This window comes from Anser cygnoides, chromosome 10 (assembly GCF_040182565.1).
Source record: "Anser cygnoides isolate HZ-2024a breed goose chromosome 10, Taihu_goose_T2T_genome, whole genome shotgun sequence".
Lineage (NCBI taxonomy): Eukaryota > Metazoa > Chordata > Aves > Anseriformes > Anatidae > Anser > Anser cygnoides.
Window position 1 is genome coordinate 22,023,078 of NC_089882.1, and position 24,466 is coordinate 22,047,543.

Consider the following 24,466-nt stretch of genomic DNA (forward strand, 5'->3'; position numbering starts at 1 on the left):
TTCTCCCAACTGTATTATAAATAATGAGTAGTAAAATCAAAAAGTTAACCTGTCCTGCAAACTACTCAGATTGTAATGAAATACTCGGGAGCAGGGTTTGGGTTTATTTATTTATTTATTCTTTTTCTTTAAGATTAAAGCTTAAGATCATTCTTCCTTGTTTTCTGGCACTGTTTTTGTTTGAAAATCTTGTATGGAACATGAAACTGAAACTTCGTGCATAAACATTTCAAGATCTTTCATCAGATCTGTTACACTTGCTCTTCATGTATTTCATCATTGTTGCTCTATAATGAGATTTGCTGGTACTGGCTAGACAGACAGTCATAAGTTCACTCTGTTGCTTCATTTGGGCCTTTGTGGTTTTTGTTGTTTTTTTCTTTCCTCCCCTCCTGTGTCTGCCTTCGTGAGTTTTGGCGGGTTTGCTTGGCTCCAAGAGTGCAGAGACAAACCAGTTTCTAGATTTCTCCTTATTTGGAACAAGTGCACTTATCGCTCTTGCCAAGAATATCCCGCGTTGAGTGGCAAAGGTCCAGGAGCTCACCGCAATCACTTGGAGGTTTGAAGTTCCCAGAGAAAATTTGGGCTGGGATGATTAGTTCAGAAGTATAGCCTCTGACTGAAGGTGTTGGATAGTTTATATGTAGTTTGGATTATTTTCTTTCTTGTCAGTTCATAAACAGCAGTTTTCACAGAAATGCTGGCAACTTTGATAATCCTCACATTTTAATTTGATGTTGTGATGAAAGATAATTTTCTACCTCAAACAAGGCTTACTTTTTTGGTAGAAACCTCTCTGTTTACTTGAATGGCATCTCAAGATCTGTAATACATATAAAGACTCCCGGAAATGTTGGAGATGCACCGATTTCTTCATTGTTTCTTGGAATTGTGTTCCTAAATAGACAGACTAAAAGAGGATTTTTGAGTTCCCTGGGGAAATTACTACTGTCCTCCCTTCTTGTTCTGAAGGGCCATCCTATAAACAATGAACAACTACTCAACGTGGAACAAAAAGTGTAGAACATCCGAGAGGAGTAGCATATATTCACTGGAAGAGAAGGTGGCATAGAAATAGTATATTACTGATTAAAGATGATACTGGTTTTGTTTGAGTTTAGAGGAAGGTAGTTTAAGTGATGTGACTCAGCTTCAGCTGGGATTATTATAAATTCATACCTGCCCTGTCCTACGTTTCAGGTTGGCTCCTGTGTTCTTCAGGGTGTTGTAGTACAGTTTTGCTGTGCTCTGAACAGCAGTTACACCTTCCCCTGTGAGCAGTGGCAGGGATTTGGGGACTGATAGTGCATATGTGTATGAGAGCTTAGTTTGCATATACGAACAAGAATATTCATCTGTGGATATTCTGGGAAAGCACAGGGGCAAACTCGTTTCTGATACGATGGTGCTGAAATCAATAAACTGGTGACAGAAGTGAAATCAATGCAGTATTTCTACCTTTAAAAGAGGAAAAGCAGAGAGATCTGGGAGTAGGTTGGGTCTTAGAGTGCCCTTGATCTTGGCTTTCCTCGGTTCATGGAAGAATGGCAGAGGAGGAAATACCACTCTCTGAAACAGTTGATCTGAACTTTATCAGCTTGCCAGAGAGAACCATAGTAAAGGAGTAAACTGAAAAGCCACATACAAAGAAAACAAATACAGGGTTGTCCACAAAAATAAATAAATAAAACAATTCCACAAAATTAAGTCTTTCTTTAAAGCACAATTGGTAAAAGCATTGACTGAGCTAGTTGCAGTTATACCACTCATGCTGTTAGCTAATGATCAGATAACAGGCACAATAAACGTTTAAAACTAGCCTTAACAGTGTAAAATTTTAAGGACCCCAAAACAATAAACTGTATGGTTCATAACCTACTTTTAATTAGAGCCAGTTGGGGAAGTAGCCCACCTCCTGGCTGTTCCATTTGTTCTGCTGTGGCCATCTTATGGAGAGGAGGAATGTGCAATAACAAAGCTATGGCTGATCTGTCCACTGCATGGTGAGCCCCTGGCTCGACATGCTGTCATGTGAACATCAGAGACTGATAGCTGGGACAGACACATTTTTGGAGACTTTCCACTATGTAGAATTGGAAAGCACCGTTTTGGGACATCACTGCAGGGAACTGCATCCATCAAACTCTAAGTGCTGTGGTTTGCCATGGTTCGGTGGATGCAGTTCAGTTCTGGGTTCTTGGCAAGATTAGCATGTAGACTTCCATGAAGTCATCGCAGTGTGGCATGTGGCTGGCTTGAAAAAACGGAGCAAAGCAAAAGTCCCCCTTGCTGAAAGCTGGCAGGAACAGAAGGGAGGAATATTTTAGATTAAGAGTGCAGGGCTTTGAGCGAGGAGCTAGCTGGCTTTGCTGGTTTATAGCAGACTGACATAATGTTGGAGAAAGGAGCCAGAAGAGTGGGTGGATTTCTTGCTGGCGCTCTGAACTACGCAAGCGTGGTTGGTATTTGTAATATGAGTGCACAGTGCGAGTGGGCTGCTAAAGACTGGGCTGCCCCAGGTAGCGGCTGTGGCCAAGAGACCGCTTATTTTCCATCTGTGCCTAGGAGAAAGATTTTGATCTTTCCTGGGGATGCAGGAGTAGTTTAACTTACCTGTGACCTTGTCCCCTTGTACTTGGATGGTGGCACTACCTGTATGCTGCTGAGATGGAGACTAGCCCAGAACATGGCAATTGAATTCTTGGGCTTCATTTTCTTTGATGCTGAGGCCACCGTGCAGCATCTCAGCAGTGTGTAAATGACTTTCAGTGGATACAAATTGTGTCTGTATTCACTGTAAGACCGCTTTACCCTGGCAAAATGATGCAAACTGGTTTGAGTGTAAATGAGGCTTTGCTAGACAAAGGTTTTTTCTCTCCTGCCCTTTGTAAAATCGTGGTGGGACTTTACCCAAGAGAGCTATTTTGGCTTTTTACCCTTGTGGGAATGCTCTGCCCAAAGGACAGTGACCAGATGTGGTATGGGAACCTCCTTGGGAAGAGACCAAACTTTAATTCCCTGTGATGCTATGTACTTGATGTGACTAGGCAAATCAGCAAAGCTCCATTTACCTTGCTTCCCTCTAAAATTGGAAACATACAATTCCTTAACCCACACTGCATGAACACATGAAAGACTGATTTTCAGATCCAAAGGAAATAAATGCTACCTAAGCATCTGAAATATGACTTTGGGGTTTTTCCTGTTTGCTTTAATTTTTGTTTCATTTGGCAAGAACTGAAACTAATTTCACTACACCCATTAAATATTACCTCTTAACTCTTTTTCTAGTAAAAGTTTTTTTTCTGCAGGTTTTCTGACTGATTTTGCTTTGCACATATTGCACAAAACTGATAACTTTTTCTTGTGCCTGCTTGGAGAGCTGGGTCCTATAAATAGCTTTTCGTATAGCAAGTGTGCAAAACCCATGCTCTGTGTTCTCTGTCACTAGTTTTGTGTATGGAAATGAGGTTCATGTTGTTCTAGAAGTAATAAATTACTTGGAAACTATTATCTACGAAAGTGCTGTGAGAGGGGATGAGAAGCAGTGATAGGCAGCAGCTTCATCTCTGCAAACAGCCAGAAGGTGCAAAGCAGACATCTTTAAGAAGAGCTGACATTTTAAGCACTATAAAGTCTGCAGGGAGAGAGAACATCATTTTTGAGATTCACTGATATACCTGGGGAAAAAAACAACCTTTAGAGCACAGAAGCCGAAAAAGCATTTTTGAGCCTGAATGCTTACTGCTTTTTAACATTGTATCCTTATGTGCAATAAAGATAATATCTCTCCCCTCAAACCTTGTCTTGCTTGTATCCCAAGACCTTCATGACCAAAATTATACTAGTATGTTATGACTTTTTATTTTGCTTTCCCATGCTTGATGTGCTTGTCTACATTTACCCGCCTTTAAGGCACATTGTATTTCCTGGATGCCTTGGGGAGGATAAGCAGAGGATAAGAGCAGAGTTTATTTTGCTGTCCTCCTTGTTTTTGTTGCTGAATATTTATTTATCCATCAAGTTGGAATAAACAGTCATTTGTACCAGATCTTAATTTAGATTAGGGATAGCCTAAGTACCAAGTAATAATTTCATTGTTTGTTATTAGGTTTTAAGTAACGGACATGAGTAAATAAATAAGTCAATATAAGTATAAATCTACTTAATTATCTGAGTCTTTAACACAAGTCAATAAAGCCAAATCATTTTAAAAACCAAAAACGTTTGGGTTACTAACATTGGAAAGGCTTCTGAAATAATGTGTATAAGTTCATGTGGGCAAAGTTCTGTATCTCCTCAGTACTGAGAGGTTTGTCTAAGGATGATAATGGTCTGTACTGTGACAAATGACAGCAGAAGGTGGTGATAAATGCAATGTATTACTTATTAGGACAGGCAGAGTTACAATAGTAAGTGATGGAGGCTGATCTAATGATTTATTTGAAGATGAATTGAAAAACATTCAAGCCCTAAGTAAAATAGATGTCTTTAATGTTTGCTGTATGTTGGGATATTAAATGTTTGAGGAAAAAATGGACATTATGTTTGAGTACTAAGTGTCTTTTATTTTAATGTAACTAAAAAAAAGCCTTAAGAGTACTATTAGGCTTGCTGAAGCAACCGTGAGACTCACAGGAGTTCACTGTTCAAGCTTCCCCCTAGCGTTTTGGTTTTGTCTTCATGTCCTACCACAGCTGGTGGCAGAACAGGTGTAGGGGTTGCACTGGGTAGTACTGTGATGCAAAGGGAGAAACTGGCATTATCGCATCTGAATCATAGAGCAACGTAACACAAAACCTAGGCATTATTGTTCTTAGCATATATTATGTTCATCAGTTTCCTGATGGAAGATACTCATCTGATTAGTAGAGGAATGGTTCCTGCAAAGTTTTCTGGGGCTCTAGGACTGTTTCTTACCCCTTGCCTCCCTTCAGTCTCTCCTGACTCCTGGGCTTTATCCACATGAGCTCTCCAGGTGCTGGCACCAAGGAACACAAAGTGTGCATATTTTCTTGGAGATTGTCTTGCTTGTCTGTCCTGTGACAAACATACTGTATCTCTAAAAAGAACTTGCTCTAAAGTAAGAACTTAAGTACAATCCATAATCACCTGTAAACACTACTGTGCTGATACACTTAGAGGGAGGGGTGCTGTGAAGTTGGCTGCCCCCAGCTGGGTGCACTATCCACACTAACAAAGCTAGAGCAGTCACTGATCTCACCCCATAAGCTATGGAGGAGCATAAGCTGAAACCAAAAATAAACTTGTGCTATCAAGGACCATCAGCAGCTTTCACGAGGTATTTCAAAACAGATGGGCAAAAAGACAGCGAGAGAGATGCTGTGTTTTTCTTTTAAGGAATACGTACAGAAAGAACACATTTTTTATATATTTTTTTCCTTTAAATGTTGTCCCTTAAACATATGTGTGAGGCACGCTGTTAATACAATAAGTGTTGATTCATTCTGCTTGTAGAAGACTGTCAAGCTAGATGGGTTACAAGATGCTCACAAGATTCATAAGACCTGAGCTTAATGCACTTGTGGAAACATCCAGTGTAACCTTAGGCAACTAGTCTATGTTGTAGAATGTTTTCAAAAGATTCTTTTTCCTAAATTAGCTAAAACATTCAGTCTGAAGAGTGTTCATTGCCAGTGAGGTCCATCAGCCTTGCTTTTTCAGATATACAGTGCAATGTAATAATGTTCTTCTGTCTCATACAAGTGCTGTGGAAATACATGCAGGCTGTATGTTAAGCTAGAGAATTGTATAATCGTAATAGTCAATCTTACATTATCCAACTTCTGTAGAACAGAAGCATAATTAATACTAATAAGGAATAACAACGTAGAGCTGGGCTAATTGAAGTGACAGTCTTGAGCATTCTCTAAGTCAGAAATGCTTCAGAACATCATAGGAAAAAATGTGCTGTTTACTAGATGTTTTGCATTAACATGTCTTTGTGTGAAGCACTAATAGGTAGGGTAGTAAAGTGGAAAATCAGTACAAGTCTTCTACTTCTGAATTGCAGCACTCTAAATTTATTCTGTAGTAACTCTCAGGACCTGCTGGTCCCCTCAAGCACCAGTAGTACCAGCAGTGAGCTTCATTATGGAACTCCTGACACAGCTCCAGGCTGCAGAGCTCAGATGCCCCAAAGGGCTGACACTGCACAGGGGTTTCCTTTTTATTTTTTTTTTTTTTTAATGGAAGGAATTACAACTAGCCTACAGCCAAACCCTTTTCAAGCATTGCCTGTATTCCTTCAGTAACATGGGGAAGAAGAGCTGACTTGGGAAGAAATCCATTTTTTTGGACTTGTTTAAGGTCTTAAAGGTGTTGATGGTTGCAGCTATGTCCAGTTAGTGTTTTCCAGGACAAAACTGGATTATGGTAACTGGAAAGAAAGAAAAGGCAGCTGTAGGTGGGAGGGAAATGGCGTCACTTTGCCAGCAGAGGAGGGAAAGCAGACTGGGTGAGAGGGGGACAGGAGAGCAGGCTGACCTGCCTGAGGAAAGGAGACTTCAGAGAAGAGAGGGTCCTGCCCTTGAGATGTCAGAGACAGCTAAGATCTGTTCTAAGATATATACAACGTCTCCAAGACAGCATGTCTAATGTATGGTAATGCTCCTCAAATTATTTTACTTTTTTGGGGACCTACCATTGAATTGGGTCAACAGTATGTTCTTTACCCCACAGGTACGTGAAGGGAAATTCTTGGTTTTTGCCCTCCACTTCCTTGATATTGGGAATCTGGAGGGGCTGTCATGAATGAGAGGGAGGAAAAGGGGTGGCAGGACAGTTTCTAAAGATATGCAAGCTATGAGGACAGGAGTGGGAACTCTGCTGTGTGGGCTTCACGGGGGTACCGCCACATATGGCTGAGCTGAGAGATGATTTGCAGTTATCTCATTCTGTTGCTAAGATTAAAATCTTGGAAGCTTTCAGCAAAATAATGCAAGCAGTGCAATGTCAATGCTGCAATTTGGCTGTTTAAATCTGCATGGATTACAGAAACAGTCTTCTACCTAAGCAAGTATTTTGGTGTTTGAATTAATTATCAGTTCTCTTGCTGCAGCACTTTCACAGCAGCTCCATCCCACACCTGCACCTCTTCACCTCGTTTGGCTGCAGCCCCAGTCACTGATCCAGGCTCAGAGTGTGCCAACACGACTTCCACTGGTCCCAAGGTATTCCTGATGTAATCCACCATATTTAGGTATCCCCAGAATGACCTTGCTCAATTATCTGGCTGCATTAAGTAAATAGGTACTGCATCAGGTTGAGCAATTTGATTGGTACTGCACTAAAATCTGAGGTGGAAGTTGTTTGTTGTCAATGGGCAGTTAGCGATGGTCTCACAACGTGCTCGTGTACCGCGCAGTAAGGAGAAGGCAACATTACAGCTGTCACTCCCCTTCTAGTTTCAGCATTCCCTCTAGCTGTGCAAATGTTTTTTGGTTTTACAAGTCACAATAAAAGTATGGCTAGTGGCCACTGCCTTTGGTTATGGCATAAATTTATGTAACTAATGTAGTCTGGCAGCAGAAGAAGGCATGAAACTGCTGAGGTGGAGCAAAGTGCGAGTCAGGGTCTGTGCTGAGCCAATACTACTTTCTGAACTGAGCGTACAAAAATCACCATATGTGTAACAGGAAACAGTTTTCAAAGGTGATGGCAACACAACTTTCTAGTTTACATTTAACTCTAATGTTGCAGGTAGCCCATTGTTCCTATTCATCTTTGTTCCCAAAGTTCTGTCTTCTGGAGCTTTGCCGCTTCCCTACACTGACCTCAACGGCTTTAGAGGCAAGACCAGGCTGCCTGCAGAGAGCAGACAGGCTGTGAGGCTCAGCTTCTATATTTGTGGTCGCACCCTAAAGCCAAATGATCCTGCTCTTCTCAGATAATGTTCTGAGTGAAAACAAAATCTGAGTGTTATCAATAGGCCAGAACAAGAATAGTATTTTTACAGGCTTCTGTCATTCATGATAAATCATTGCAATAACTTTTTCTTGGCTTCAGAGGATAAAGGCCTCTTTAATAAGAGGACCATCAGCTGATGTAAGGCTAGATAAAATTAACAGCAGCACATTACATTCATCAGCAGAAATAGAAAGATGATCGGTACCACCATAGTACTTAAGTCTAAGCAATATCAAACACCATATCTCAAGGTCTTCTTTCAGAACTAAACAAACTTCCAGAAAATTTCCAACCAGAGACTGATTTCTGTCATGATCACACTTTCCTGACCAAATACAGTTACTTGCAGGGTTTTCAAATTGGGTTACCTCAAATCTTGAGGGCAATGTAAGCCGTGCATCCCTCTCCTTAGGACCAGCTTGGTTACAAAGGTGGTCTATTTTGCATAAGCCAGGTCAGCCTCTCCAGAGGCACAACCCGGACAAGAACCAATTTGCTGGAATTCTTCCATCTGCACTGTTCAGTAATTCATTTATTCATGTGAGTAATTAAAGTCAATGGAAATACACAGTAAGATCTCTGCACACAGTTCATTTTTAGCATCTTTTAGAATTGTGCAGCTTTGCAGTAGAACAAAAGGTAAAGGGGGGAAGGAATATGCTGGAGACACCAGCGAGTAATGGTTATTGTGATGAATGTATTTCAGTCACCATAAATATGCAACTTTAAAAGATCTGTGAGGGAAGGTAATAAAGAGCCAATCTGAGGAATCTATTATTTTTTAACATTCTCCAGAGTGGTTATTTGTTAAAGTTGTGCTCATTGTGTTCCCTTTTATACAAAAAACAGTACTTAGGCAGGTTTCCGAGCTTCACGTACTCCACAGTAGTTTGTGCTGAGGGACTATTTATTTTTATTTATTTTTTTATTTTTACTGAATAGCTTCCTATGAAATGATGTTAAAAGTAGGAGAAATATAGCCTTTCCCTTTCGTGGCAGCAAGGAAACTGGCAAAACCCCTCATCTCAATATATTTCAATCTCGTACAAAGAACTGTGTAAACTCTGCATCAAGATAATGAGCATGCATATATTACCATATAACTGGGGGGAAGGCTGCAGAGAAACTGTACTATGAAGCTATTAGGTATAGGCAGAAAGAAGAAGAATTCTCCTCTATAAGTATCGATTTACGTAGCCAGCTAGAATTTTTTATCTTTAATATTTTCTTCTGCTTGCCTGCCTTTTAATTAATTAATTATTTATATATATATATATTTAATAGAAAAATTGGACACAAGTTCTCACCTTTAACTTATGCTATCTTCTTTCAGCATGTAGACAGTGTAATATGGCAGTTGTGCTTCTACCAGCTTCTATTATAAAGGAGCCCGATGACTGAAAGGTTTTGGAATGAAGCTTCAGTGATACATGGCTCATAAATCTGAAAAAATTCAGAGTTCTGATTTACACTTTAATTAAAGTATGCATCATACATATATTAAAATTCAAATGCTTAACTAATGTAAAGGTCAATGGAACGCATAAAGTCTTCTCTTCCTACATTTTTAATTTCCACAGTTTGTTTCACTCAGGCAAATGTGCATATAGAGGAATCAGGAAACTTAATCCAACAGTTTGTAAGAAAGTTATAACAGTGTCTTAATCTAAATTCAAATTAGTTTCTTCTGTAGGAAAATAAAATAAAATAAATACTGCAGCAATGTTTTTGAAAGCTAAGTCTTTTGTTACATAATCTTTGGGGAAATTAGAGATTACAGAGCCTGCTTCTGATTCTTATAGCCTATACAACAAACAATAAAAAGTGCCTTGATTCATAACCTGCTATCATTGATTTTAAAAAGTGCAGTCTAGAGATGTATAAATAACAATGACATTGACACAGTTTCATTTGCAAAGAAGTTACAGCCATAGCTCTGCATTAATCTAGATGCTTATGAATGAGAAATTATTTATAAATGCTAGGAAAAAATATTTGTAAGATTTACAAGTGAGATGTCATTTATCTTAGAGAGTTTATCATTCCAATTATATACAATTAATACCAGTCATAATTTAAGACTTCTGGTTCATGAAAAGCTGTTATATTGATTAGCTCTCTCTTATTTCTCAGTTAGACATTAAGAATGTTGTGCTTTGAATAGTACTTTGCATGACGAAAACCTACAGTCTTTAATAGAAAATAGTGGCACAGATCTGTTTTATATGGTGTAATATGCAACTCCTAATTAGCTAAGTACAGAATTCAGGATTTGCAATAGCAGAATACTAACGTTATAGCTAAAAACAGATATCAATACAGATATCAACCCTGGAATTTCTTCTGGAGTGTAATAATACCAGTACACAGAAGAATCCTTGCAGTATCTGGTTCAAGGCACTCTAAAGCATCTCTGGTACAGGGAAACAATGCTGGGATGAGGCAATTTATTGTCTAGACTAGATGAAGTTGCCTGGATGCTAATGGCTCCAAAGGTCTATATCCTGCAATAGGGATAACCGAGGAATAGAGAATTTCCTGTGGAAGCAATTCTTCCTGTAGCAAGAGCTAGCTACTAGGATGAAGGTACTGTGCTAGTTCCCTGGAGAACTGGGTTATATCTGCTGACAGATTTTGTTCTATTTGTATTTATACCTGCAAAAGCACCAGGCAACTTTCCCATTCCAACATCTTTGACCTTGTTTGTACCTAAGTCCTGAATTTGAAATAGGAGGAAGGATGTCTGCACAGGAATGTTTTAGCATTCTCTGGGAGAACTGGCCAAGGATATGAAAGCCTGTCCTTTGTGGTTTTTTGTTTGTTTGTTTCAAATGTATGATCCAGAAATAATTACAGTGTCTGAATGCTTTCAGACTGCTGTCAGAGGAGAAAGCGGGTCTCCAGGCCTAAAAAGTCTTCAATACAGGACAAGTACCAGCAATCTGAGTTTTCCCAGTTTGACAAAGTCCCTCAGTTCTCTCAATGTCAAATCAGTCAATGCATTGCTAAAAATACTTTACTTATGCACAAAGCCAGCCTACATGAAAGGCTGGCATTCTTTGAAGAGGAAAGCATCCTAGCTGTCTGAACTGATTGAGTACTCCAAAAAAGCATTCTGCAGATAGCTGTTCAACTTTGTGAATGGATTAGCTTTAGCTGTGCTCGCTTCCTCTTTGTATTTTTCCCTTGCATGAATATATAGACTTTTTCTTTTTCTTCCCTTTTTTTTTTTTTTCCTTGCACAATGGGTATTCTTGCTGCAAGCTAATTTTAACTTGGAAACATGGACACCAGCAAATGATGACTCTTAGTTTTACTCTTGATGTCTGTTTTAATCAAGAATATTACAAGTTATGCTTATCTTGTTAGGCAAATGCAGCAACGTGCAAGTCCTGGCAACAACTGAGGCTGCTGTTACCTATTTGCTCGTTAGTACAGTAGTTGAACTTGGCAAATAATTTGTTTATTTTAATGCTGTTAGCTGATGTCTACATCTATATAGTATTTGATTTGAAGTTAATAAAGGCATGAACAAACAGTATTTAACCTTTGGGAGCTTCCATTTCTCATTTGCAGTGGAGAATATGCTCTTAGGTACAGCTGCAGCATTTTGGAGCACCATAACATTGGAAGATGTGCAATTACGTGACAGAAAGGCCGTCCATTTGTGAAGCAGCTAGAGCACAGGTTAAGACAAGATAAAATAAGCATTTGAGACAGATTGCATGAGGAACTGGGGATGCTGAAGCAGTGAACTAGGCAAGTGATGCTGCTGTTGTCCTTAGCCTCAAGTAGCTTTTCCAGTAGCCATCACCTTTCAGTGATGCTGCAGTAGCACTGTGAGAAGGGTGACAGGGACTTTGGAAGAGAGTCATGTTTCAAGCAATGGAAATGTCCAAGGTTTATTAAGTTTTCCTGAGATTTTTGTAGAAGTTCTTTGCTATTTACAGAAAGGCAAATAAGCCGTAACTCAAAATGGCAAGGTTTTGAATGTGCTTTAATTTGATCATAATGTGAATTCATCTTTTTTCAAAGACAGGACAAGGTTAGGATACATGGAGAAGGGTGAAAAGACCAAAGTAGACTGGATCAAAACACAGCTGAGGGAAATGTCAAACTATTTCTCAAAAAAAAAAATGATTTTTACAACCGGAACAAGTTATGTTCTCATCTGATCAGTGCTGGGAATAATGATATAGTACTTGGATAGCAATTCCAATGTCCTGAGAGCTCTGGTTCAGCAAATCACTCTCACATGAGCCAGTCTAGGCTAGCATATGGTTCAACTGAGAACTATTTGCTTGTTGAAGTACTTGGCTAAGTTGGTGGTCTTGTTTTCACATTCCCAGCATCTACACTTTCAAATTGCAGCATTAAATGCCTTTTAATGTTGACTTCTTGAGTCTCTGCTGAGGACCATTACCTCTTTAGAAACTCATGACTTTACAGTTATTCCTAAAGATAATCCTTCCCCTGTAGAAGCTTGGCTTGATCCAATTGATTCAGTTTTGTGGCTTGCTATCTTGATGAATTTTTAAGCCCTCTTTCAACAACAGCCTGTGGTTACAGTAATGTCACTGGGTGAACTACGTCCATTAGGTTCCATAGGGCCAAAGGCAGAGGCCAAAGTAAGTGGGAACTTCCTGTCTTTTTCATTTTTATAAACTTGTAGTGTCTAAACATAGGCCTTCCTTGCTAATACATTTACTAGCCAAGCCCTAAATCATACAGTTGCAATCACTGTGAATCCTGAAGCTAAAATAAGTGGAAGTGTATGTACTAGGCAGTGGCACAACACGACAGCATCCTGTAATGCACAGACCTACGTGTGCCCTTTATGGCATCCATATATGTTGTCTGTTCAAGGCAGAGCTTCAGAAGCCTCCCTAACTTTGAAGACATAGACAAGCCCCTGTGCATCGGTGGGTGCTGATGGCTGTTCTGCAGTGGGGACTGACTGCTGTGTCCTGGAGGGAACAACAGACAGCCACTCACTTCCACATCTTTAGCCAGGTTCTCAGCCAAGATGCTGAACATGCTGAAACCAACAGCTGTGTTACCAACAAGTTTTGTATTTCTTCTTTAAAGATCCTTTCAAAAAATGTTGATGAATCAAGATGCTTTTGAAATCACAAAAGAGAAAGCATTAGCATCACTTATGTATCTCTCAAAAGAAACTGCAGTCGTTACTATGAAAGCTAACACTTGTCTGCTGGTGATGGATGCGTGCGAATGAGAAGTGAAAGTTCGTTTTATTCTTAACAGCCTAGTGCCACAGTCAGAGTTTCAGCCTCTTAATCAATCAATGTCAGACAGAGTCACAGTCGCTAAGCGCCACAGTTAGCTCTGCATTACCCTATTACTCCCATTACTACTCCTGCTGTTAAACGGGCTCCGCTTCAGAATTTCTTTCATCAGAAGATAGGCTAGGAGTGTGTGAAAGACTGTTTTGCTGAAAATACTTGCTGGGCTTTGAGGCATCCAGATGTCTGCTCTCTTCTCAGCTGGTTTCAGCAGGCAGATGGCTAGAAAGTGAATACCTCTGAGAGGGGGGTGCAATCAATAAGGTTGAAAGGCAATGCACCAACTACGTGAAGGGGGTAAAAAACACAGAAGAATAGGCTGAAATACACTGGTGTGGGTGATTCAGGATAGTGGTAGAAACTCCCTTTCTGGTGTAATTTCAGCCTGTTACTGCGGTTACCAAAGCAGGGTGATGCAGGGAGGGATGGAGCAGCTGCTCCATCACCTTGCTGTTCTAACCCTGATGGTGTGTAACAGACAGGCTATGGTTTGCCTGTCAACAATGCATATCTGCTCTTGACCTTCAGTTTATCATTGTCTCTAATGTGAAAACTGAAATTTAAATCAAACCAAACGGATCGAAGCATAAATTTAATTGGAAAAAAAAAAAAAGGCAGTCTCACTGCATTTCTCCCACCTGTACCTTCATTTTTTCTGTTTGGACTGATTGCCCAGAGGGAGTTAAGGAAAGTATCTTTTTAAAACACATTTTCTAGAAATAGGAAGATGGTAGAATTCATTTTTTTTAAGGGCTTGCTGCCAAGTATAGTCTAGACTTATTTTTCTTTGAAGAATTGAAGTTTTATATGGTGGTCTTAAAAGAACATAGTTCCAGAGTAGGGGGGGAGGGATAAAGTGGGGGGGAAGCTAATGATGTAAAGTATTTTTTCTACCCAGCAAAAAAAGCATTGTTTGCTACTCTGAATGAAAGGCTGAGGGATACAATGAATACCTGAGTCTATTCCCCATTAATACAGGGCTGCTAGGAAAACATTGACATGCAATTTATATATGGTTGCTGTAGAAAATTGAGAGTTTTGACCTTGCATAGTCCTTTTTCAGATGCAGACTCTGTACCAGCATTTCTTTCATCACGTTTAGTAGATTATAGCCCTGAAATGGTAAAGAAAGCCCTGGCATCTTCCCCTCATCCCACACTATCAGTGCCAGAGTGATGCTCTGACAGAAGCCTGAGGACAGCACCCATCGCTGCCAAGAGGCAGGTGGGTGCCCATAAGTGTGTACCTGCACTGGCCCACGGGGAAGATAGATTCACCATCCGTAAAATGTATTCTGAAATAAATATCTCTGTGCATACCAGCTAAATGTCATTACTTTACCTGCTCAGCAATTTTTCCCCCCTGTGCTGTGGTTCATCTCTGCTCAGCAGGCAGCACACAGACCCACCATCCTGCAGCGGCTCACGCCCACTGCCTGGTGGCCTCGGCTGCTCAGGGTGGTGCGGGGCTTGCACAGCGTGGCTCCGGCACTCTCTGTTTGCTGTGGAGCTTCTCAAAATTCTCAGTGCATACAGCAGAATTGCTTTGATTTTCTATGTTGGATAATAATGAATTGTAAAGGAAAAAAAAAACTTAGTCTTTCATGCAGCAGTAGTCCTGCTTACGGCAGCTCTGTTAGGAGATCTAAGAATAGCAAGGGCAAGTATGTATTGGGGTTTTCATGAGGTATCAGTAGATCCATATCTATCTCCGTAAAAATGTGCTGTAAATAATACGTCCATCACAACTATTTTTGCCCACAAATGTGTATGGAGTTTTTTTGGCATCCTTCATTTGTTCAAATAGATGACAGAAAACCAGTGAATGTTACGGCAGCAGAGATTATGAATACCAGGAGTGAATAGTGCACCACCTTGCATGTTTGTGCTGTGCTTCTGTGCCTGTCAATGTGGAAACAGGAGAATGTCAGTACAGGCAATAACTTCATCCTCTGGATTGCTCTGAGGTCCTTGTCCATTCATGCATGTCTTCATTCCTAAGTGCCGCTCGTGTTGTGAACCACTTATCTCTCTGAGATATGGCCTCTGTGCAGGCTAGGTGCCCGCACTGCAGGAACCGTTCCCCATGTGCACACTGCATGAGAGCAGATGTCCAATGACCACAAGATCACTATGAGTAGTCCAGAGGAGACTTGGACAAACATTTGACCTATATAGGGCTATCCCCGAGCATTGTGCAAGAAAACACTGAGCATTTTGCATAGAGACAAGGGGTCAATGCCAGGGTGGCTGCATTTAGCAATAAACATGAGGATCCGCTTGTATCTCCAGCTCAGATGTTTGTAGTCCTTTCCACAGCTTCCAGTAAGTAGAATCAGGCACGGAGGTCAGCTTTTGCCTTCAAGTGATGCATTAACACCAGAGGCTGGTTAGCAAGGAGTATCTGTGTAGTAATCCTACAAGTATCATTAGTGTTGAAAAATGAGAAAGGGATGCGAGGGGAGCTATGATATATTGTAGAGCATTGCTAAAACAGAATTGACTTCAACTGCTGCAATGCTGTGACAAATCAATATGAAAGGCTTCTGAAATCAGACTACAGTGAAAATATTAAGATACTTAGAACAGTTGTTTGGAAAGATTTTTTTTTTTTTCTCCTTAAAAGCAAGTGGAAGGTTATTTTCTTCTAATGCATTTCTTTTTATTAGGAATACAAATTCATTCCCAATAAAAATCTGTTAATAATTAGGCAAGGTACTGTAAAAGATGTTTGAAGACTGTCTGGATCCTAAACACAGATCTATTTAGATGAGTCTGATGGGGAAACTGCCACAGATAAGAAGTAATTTGAACAGGGTCATAGTAAATGAGTAGCAAAACAAGATATGGAAGCCTGGTTTATGAGTCTGAAATCTATCAATCTTAATATGTTTCAAGGTAAATTACTTAACAGGTGCATGAACTGGGTGAAGTGTAACTGCAGAAGTGCAGTCCTGGTCATTTGTTTCCAATGAAACGTTATACTGAAGGTGTATTTTAAAGAGCAAGGTGAGCGGAGATATATGCTCCCCTGAGATACAAAGAGGTGCAAGTTATATTTACTTTCATGCTTAGATGACAAGAGATTTATAGTAACTCCTTAAACAAGAGCCACCTAAATAATCTCATTGCTGAAATATTTTACTGAGGGGAGTTTGATTTCCTTTGGTTTAGGAAGAGATGAGGCCTGTGCAGAATGCAGCTCAGCACTCTCAGCTCTACTTCATGGTTTAGGCAGGTTAATCATGCCTTGGGATGCTAGCCAACCGCTCTGATTATTGAGTTACTTATTTATGTAACATTTTTCTAAAAATCCCAGGCAGATTAAAGTTTGGCAAGCATTGGCTGCTAGAATGAGTGATGCACAGAAGACCATAAAGAGAGTGAAGTAAATCCAACTTCCTCTTGGAAACTTTTCAAGTATGCATGTTAAAATATGCTTAAATCACAATGAATATAATGCCCATGTTTACTAAAACAGTGCCCATTTATAACATACATGCCCCATAAATCCATAGTTTACAAGGTCTGCAGGTCCACCTCCATTATAATTCAAAACTACAAGAATTTGCTATATGCCAGAAGCTACTCAGTATCTCCCTACAAGCCACTTTGCTGTAAAGATATCCTCCAAGAGAATCTGCATGGTTGGGCAGGTTGTAGACTCATTTGGGCCTTAAGGAAGGACAGCTTTATAAATACTTTATTTGCCTGAGAAAGGCCAGTTGTTCCATTCAGTAACTGCAGAGCAGCTTTGCCTCCTTGCCTTGCCCCTTCATAGGCCTTGAGATGTGCATGAAGAGCTCCAGGTTCACTGCTCCTCTGCTTATACCTCCTCAGAGGCCTCCTACTCCAGCTCTTAAAATTGTTCCAGGGAGTAGCTGTCATCCTGCTAAATCCTAGCATGCTTAGCTGGGAATATATCTGTAGGCTTGGGAATGGAAAGGGAGAGCAGTGCAACATGCAAAACTGTCTTTCTGCTTTGGCAGATCAGTGTACATTCTTGCAACTTACAGAGACAAGGGATTCTTGTTTTTAAGCATTTTTGAAGAGCTTCTGGGCTGACAGCCTACATGTCAAGCTTCTGTCTACATGATTATCATTTTTTTTAAATGTTAAAAAGTAAATATATGTGCAAAACACCTTTGAAATATAAATACTGAGGTGGGTTGGAGTAAACCAGGAAGATGTCCCAAATTTTGCAGGGTGTTCTTGCCTACAAAAAGATGAAAATTTCATAAAAGTAAATAGCATGGTGGTGTGTCTGTGAAGGCAGTATCTGAGTGCATCATTAGCCCCTTTAAAAGTCACTAACGCTTACATGGTCCTTGTGACTTCATTGCTGGCATGTCTATTCTGTTCTTGTTTTCCCCTTAAGTGGCTCACAAGTGTAATTAGTCCTACTGTCTGCTACAATATTTGTCTGGTTTGGGCTTTGGTGCGGGTTGGTTGTTGTTGTCATTTTTAATTACCCCAGAGGCTGAGACAGTCACTGCTATTGTCATGGCAAGCTTTCTCTGATACTCCTCTGGGTGCTTTGTAACAGCTTCAAAGTAGCATGGCCATGCTCTTTTTGAAGACAGAGTTTTTCAAGTAGGATTTTGCTTTGTACCAAGTTCTGTGTTTTTAGCAGAGGTTGAAAGTGCTTTTCTACACTCTTCTACCTTAGGTTAACACCTGATTTTTCCATTTGAAATACTCTTTATCCCCACTTGAGAGTCAGTCCAGGTGCACTGGCCAGGTAGATTTTTGATTAGTCCTGAATCTATTCTCCACAGTAGGACAGGCTCCAGGAAGAGCGAGAGGCCTTTCCACAAGAGGCTGACGCAGTGTCTTCCTTCCACAAGTATGGGAAGGAGTGTAAATGGAGTAAGGAGCCAGGCAGGAACTGGGCTGAATAAAGCAATGAGGCTGAAATATGGAGCAGCTTTAGGAATAAATTTATAACTGTTCATCCTCTTTCTTCTTTCCATGAAACCAAATTCTTGTTGGTAGTTTTTTATGTGTATTTTTAAAAATCTTATTTATTTTTACTTATTTTTTATTCTATTTTAAATTCAAACACCGGGCCTCTTACATCACAGCCACTGCATGGACTGTTCAATTAGGTTTAAATGGCACTCAGAAGTGTAACTGCCTCATGTGCACCTAATCCTGAGCCAGCCTTGAACTGGGCAGCTTGCACAGCCACAGCAGCATAGAGTTCCATGCAGGTCAATCACGTGTGTCTGCATTTGTGATGTTCTGGAAGGATTCTGGAAGCTACAGAGTAGAACGTCATGCTGTTTTATACAGAGAAATCAGCTTATTTGCTTTCTGCCTGTCACTGCATTGTGGCATTCACCATGGAGATGGTTAGTACCCTAGAGTAGTCTCTCAGTGCCTGTTTGGCTACAGGACCTCAGGTATTTTGATTCTAAAGTTATTTTTTATGGGGAAAATGAGTCCCTGAGGAGCACAGTACTCTTGAGCAGCATTCAGCTTGTGCTGCTCTGGTGTGCACTAGTATCAGAAATGAGCACAGAGGATTTAGGAATCTATTTCTTGTGCAGATGAGGAAAACCTGTACTTCATGCAATAATTAGGGAAGGTGTTGGGGAGAAGGTAACATAGTTAAGTTGGGACCTGGATGAAATTCAAGCACAGACATGTCAGTAAGGTGATTCCCATCTCTCTGGGTTTTGCCTTTGCCTTTGTTTCCCATATTTGTATGAGGAGTAAAAGCAAAAGAGAACTGGGGTGGTCAGCAAGTAACAAGGAAATGATCTGTTTGAAATGCCTTTTGGATACTTACGCAGCAGATGCCATGCTCTGAAAACTTCCCAGTTTGCATTATATTGAAGTCTGCATACTAAGTCAGGGGTTTGTTTCTAGCCAACCCCTTTTAGCTCAATAGTGAGGGAAAGAGGTAGGAGAAAGGTAATCAACTTCTAGCATTTTGTTTATTTGTTTGTTTTCTTATAAAGGCACTGCTTACCTGCCTTCCAGTTGCATGGAAAAATGACTGGTTTTAGTCTGCTGGTAACAGGCAGTTCTCACTTAGCAGAAAGCTATACCTGCTGGCAGAATGGGATCTCAGGGGATCTCTGCCAGTGGCATATTGCAAATAAACATTATGGATTTTAATGAGAAGTTCAATGCCCATATGAATCGAATGTCTGGAAATAAAATTGCTACTGCTGCCACACTTTGCCCATCAGTTCAGAAGATGTCCATTGGCAAAGTGGCGTGTTTCTTCCAATCCATAAACATACTTATCCTGCTAGGAACATGTCTCCCCAGTACACATTTAATCAACCTCACTAATTGGTAATGCAAAAGGAAGTTCTTGTGTGTTGATGGTAACTAAATTGCCTGCAATATAAAGCAGTCTAGCGCAAAGTTAAAAAAATTGCTTAAAAATATACTCATCAGTCACTTTTCATTTTTTAATTTCTAAGCCAGTCCGTGAACTTTTCCTTCTATACAACCAGGAGAATAATAAAAGTAAATTCTGCATTTAAATCACTCCATTTTTTTACAAACATCAGTTCCCTCCTACTTATTTCTCAAGAGGCTGCCAACCAGAATACGACATTTTACTTGGTCAGTTTTAAAAGTACAACACAGTGCATCTGTTTAAAAATAAATAAATAAATAAACACAATATTACCAAGTATGTGGTAAATTGTGTTCTAGGGAAGGAAAAAACAAAAACACACCAAAAAACAAACAACCCTACACAGGCAATCCTGATGTTACCAGCAGCAGAGTAGCAAAGCGTGTTTTGTGATCAGTGTTGAACTGAGTTGCTCTGGTGTTTGGAAGAGAAGCATGAAGGAGGCACAACTGTGCCAACAGCGGCCTCTAAAGGCTTTTTTTTGTTGAAGAAACAATGATCTTTGGATGTCCTTTCATTTCTTATTATGGAGAAGGGTATCATGAAGGGAAAGGGTAAATGCTTGTATCTTAGGCTGGAGCCTTACAACAGCTGTTTTGTGTAGTCTCTTTATGATATTAAATATGTCAGTGCTTCTTAAAGCTCAGTTAATTTTCAAAGCATAAAAGTTCAAGTCACCAATTATTTTCAGCATGATTTTTCCAGTGAGTTGTACTTGTGATGCTTTTAAAGGCAGAGAATTTCTCATAACGTTGAGCACTGCACCCTTCTAAGTAAGGCCTAGTCAGGATGCCTCAGGTACAAAGGCCTGAAGCATCCAGAACCTATGGTTTCTCAAAAATATAAACCTGCTTCAAGCTTCTGAAAAACATGAAGCTGTCCTACCAGCTTCAGGGTCCTACCAAGGCCAGACTTCATTAGTTCCTCAGACTGACATGTCTTGCTGCTCCTACTTCTAATGTGCTCATGGCTGATGCTTCAAATGGATCCTAGATACCTGTGAGCCAGTGGCAGCACCTAGGCTGGTGAGAAACCCACACATCAGAGAGAAGAGCATGTGGTTTCTGGACTTCGTCAGGGTCAAATCATTTGTGTTCTCCTGCCTTTACAAATAATAGATCATAATAGAGAAGTACAAAGAAGGTTTATTCCTCTGTGAGTTGGAGGTGCTTCTATATTCCCTTCACAATGCTCTCTCCTGGAGGTCTCACCAGGCTCGTTATGTATCTTCACATCTTCATCTGAGGTTTTTGTTCAGTTCTTACTTGTGAAGGCTTTAGGATCCTTTGGGTGGAAGGGGATGCACCAAATAAGCAATATAATAATGAATCCAAATATATTTGACTTTCTAGGCCCCATGTTATAAGAACCTCACCTTGCATTTTTTTTTTCAACATGGAAATTGCAGGTTTAAATACTGGCCTCCCCTACTTTCAGAAGAAGATCCTTTAAGATTAAGAAGATATATCTAGTGTTGCCTTCTGTGATGTGTCTGAAGGGTGTTTGCATCGTGGGTTAAGTAAAAGTGATGGTGCTGCCCTTCAACTCAGCTATGTGAGATATCTGTCAATTGTGAGCCCCTCTAATTCCATTACTCAGCAAGCTGCTGAAACTAACGTTGGTTCTCCAGCTGTTAGCAGGGGAAAATTTACATTTTTACTAGATTTCCGGCTTTCAGCAAATTAATGTGCAGCCAGTCCAGATTCTTCAGGGAAGAATAGGAATAGGAAGCAGAACAATTAGCTAAGTTATAAAAAAAATAACTTTTTTTTTTTAAAAAAAAAAAAAAAGGCAAGGCCAGTTCTTTCTTTAAAAGTTTTATATCAGTCTAACTCCAGTGATGTGAATTACTGGTGTAAATGAATAGACAAAAGATCTTGGTTCCCTTTCTAGCACTAACTTTAGTATATTAAAAATAGTGTGTGTGTATATATAAATATGTTTTAAAATAGACATTTAAGTCTCCAGATCCATGTCTCTCCCATATGGTAGATTCTTACCTTACTGAGCCTTTTAATGCCAATCTTAGCCTTTACTACTTAGGTCATTTCACGTTCATGAGGTACATCAAGTGCCGCCTTATCCTTGTTTCCAATGTCAAGACGTCAGTGGAGCTGCCAGCACATAATACTCTGTCTGCTTTCACTCCTCTACCTGCATCTTCTGCTCAGCAGTATTCATTTCTGCATTTCATCCCCAGACACTTTTTTTTTTTTGGTTGCTTTCTTTTTTCCTCTCTGCTCCTTAAGGCATACATAACTCTTCACCTACATAGACCATTTAGTTTTAGCCTCTCTTTGAAAACCTGTTTCTGCAGGTGTCCCCTGCTTCAGCTGTACTCCAGGAAAACAAAAAGAAACAAAAAAAAAGTAATAATTTCTTCATCTTCCCCAGGGATGCACACTACCTGAGGGGTGCTGGGCTTAACCCCACTTTAAACAAATGAAAATAGTATGGTGGGGATGGTGAGCATGGGTCAGGTAGTGTTGCAGAGAAGCACGTCAAAAGGGGCAGAGGGCCCTGCTACAGCAGCTGCTTTCATGGACAGCCTGAAAAGGCTTGGGATTCCAGCTCCCGAGAAGGCAGGTTTCTTTTTTACCCAATGGTCATCTGAAGTCTGAGTGACAACTGTAGTCTTGCCAGAGCACATTCAGCTGAACCAATCCAGAAATCCTTAAAACTATTTTGTCCTCACTCCCCGATCTGGGCAGGGTTGCAGTGAAGGTTGCATTTCATCATCCCACAGATGCTAGGACACTAGGATACAGAAATGTCTTTGGTAAGCTACTTGTCTCTAACAATATTGTTATGAATAGTCAGTAATTTTCCTTAAAATCATAAGGCATTTTCAGTCCAAATTTTAACTACTTTTTTTACTTTTTGTGCATCAACAATGACATCTAGTGGTTTTTATGCTCTTTGCAGTGCCTGGCATTACTATATATATATATATATTTTTTTTTTTTTTTCCTGTATCTTCTGCAATAGTCATTAGGTTCTTCCAGGGCTTTCCCAGCAATTTTCTATCTCTGTTCTTTTTAAGAGGAAGGAACAGAAAGCATCACATTTATTCTAAGTCAGTGATTTTAAAACCTCAAAATATGTGTTCCTGTAATAAGGGTTTGGTGTCTGTTTTTTCAATTATTTATTTATTTTTTTAGGTTTTTGGGCAGCGATTATTTTGTGTGGGTTTTTCTTTTTTTGTGGTTTTTGCGTGTATGTATTTGTTGTTGTTTTTTGACACTTTCTGGGTATTTTGAACCTTTTTTTTTGTGAGAAAGTAATGCCAAAGTGGTCAGGACTGGAGCTGAGAAGCTATAGATCCTGAACTGAGAAATGGCACAAGTGTGAGGGGAGCCGGCCATATTTGTCCCCCTCAGTGCAGGACAGGCCTTCCCCAGGCTACTCACCACAGAATCCTTGTCCAGTATGGGGCTAGGGCAAGGAGTGAGCTGTCCCCAGGGCAGGAGCCAGCATGGAGCCAGCGGAGAGCATCACAAGAAGTCGGGACGTGATGTGAGAGGCTTCGTCCGGGTGCGCAGGGGGTAATTGGCCAAACATTGGTGGGCTGGAGAGAGGAAAGTGGGGCCCAGGTCTCTGCAATGGGAGGGCTTGGCTGGGAAGCCTGATCGAGTGCTTAGGGAAAAGGTGCTATAAATCTGTCTTCTGAAAGGTTAAAAAGGGATCTTAGACTAAAAGATTTGAGAGAAACTATGCCAGTGTGCACTGTCCTGCCCCAACAGAAGTGGGTATCCCTGCGGTGGGAGCCACACTCTGCCCCACCACCAGGTGTCGCAAAATCCCGCCAAAACCTGAGGGAGCTCCTCCCTGTGGCTTGAGCAGCAGCTGCCGTGCCCTGACGAGTCTGGGGCTTCTGGAGTACTTCAAACCTTAGCCGTGCTTTTAACACTGTTGTGAGGAGTGAAGGTGGTGTAAATTTAGTGTAAAGGACTCTGGCCTCCTCAAACTTGGAAGAATAGGGCTGCACAGGTCTAGTCAGAGCTGGCTGCTATCTTCAGAGGAAGGCTGTGGTCTGCTGCTTTCCGTGCTGTGAGGCTGTACGTATAATTGCGTCATCCTTTTCCTTGGAAGGACATGTGTCAAGTACATTGCTGACCCTAAGCACATCATTTTTTTTTCCTTAATAAATGAAAATAGTGAGGGGGAAATGGAGGTATTTCTGAAGGAAACGTTCACTATAAACTTTAAAAGATGAAATCCTCTGATTCAAGATAACTGATGTGTCCTGCTTCCTTACATCTGTCACCTTGTGTTACGCACAAGATGTGACCTGTGAGCATGCGTCACCAGAACAAGCCAGATTATATCTAGTCACATCAGAAGTTTCAGGAATTGCTCTGAGACGGGCAAACCCAGACATGCTGCACAGACTCAGTGACACCCAGCTGGTTGCACAGACCTGATTCCCTCAGTGTTTATGCAATCTTTGCTTATTCAGATATTTGTGTTCAAAATGACACATGTTCAAAGCTATTCCAGGTTTCATATCTGGAGTGTCCATTTCAGGAATAATATCTCAAATAGAATCCCCTTGGTACTGTTCTGTTTGTTAATGCCCTCTACCTGAGTCTTCCCTGTAGCATATTGACCTGGGAGAGGTGCTGGGCTCTCTTTGCTCCCAAATGTCACTATCCTACTGCATGAACCTATCCTCTTAGTGCTTATCTTACAAAATGCTATCGTTGAGCCTGGGCTGGGCTGGAGTGGGTGAATGATGACCGCTCAAAGACTCCCTGGGTTCTTATTATTTTTATTTTTTTTTCTCTGGACCTTTCTATTCTCAGTTTGCCCAGCAGGGCAACAAATTCAGTTGTGCAAGCCAAGATAAAGCGCTG

General features: G+C 40.5%; 1 long non-coding RNA gene across 1 annotated transcript; it reads right to left on the reverse strand.

Moving 5' to 3' along the window:
• Positions 1–493: 493 nt before the first annotated feature.
• LOC125179795 (uncharacterized) lies at positions 494–23,145 on the reverse strand. Its single transcript, XR_007157610.2, has 3 exons — positions 23,021–23,145; positions 9,237–9,372; positions 494–1,051 (listed from the first exon to the last, which is right to left on the reverse strand). It is a non-coding gene; the product is annotated as an uncharacterized lncRNA (long non-coding RNA).
• Between the last annotated feature and the right edge of the window lie 1,321 nt (positions 23,146–24,466).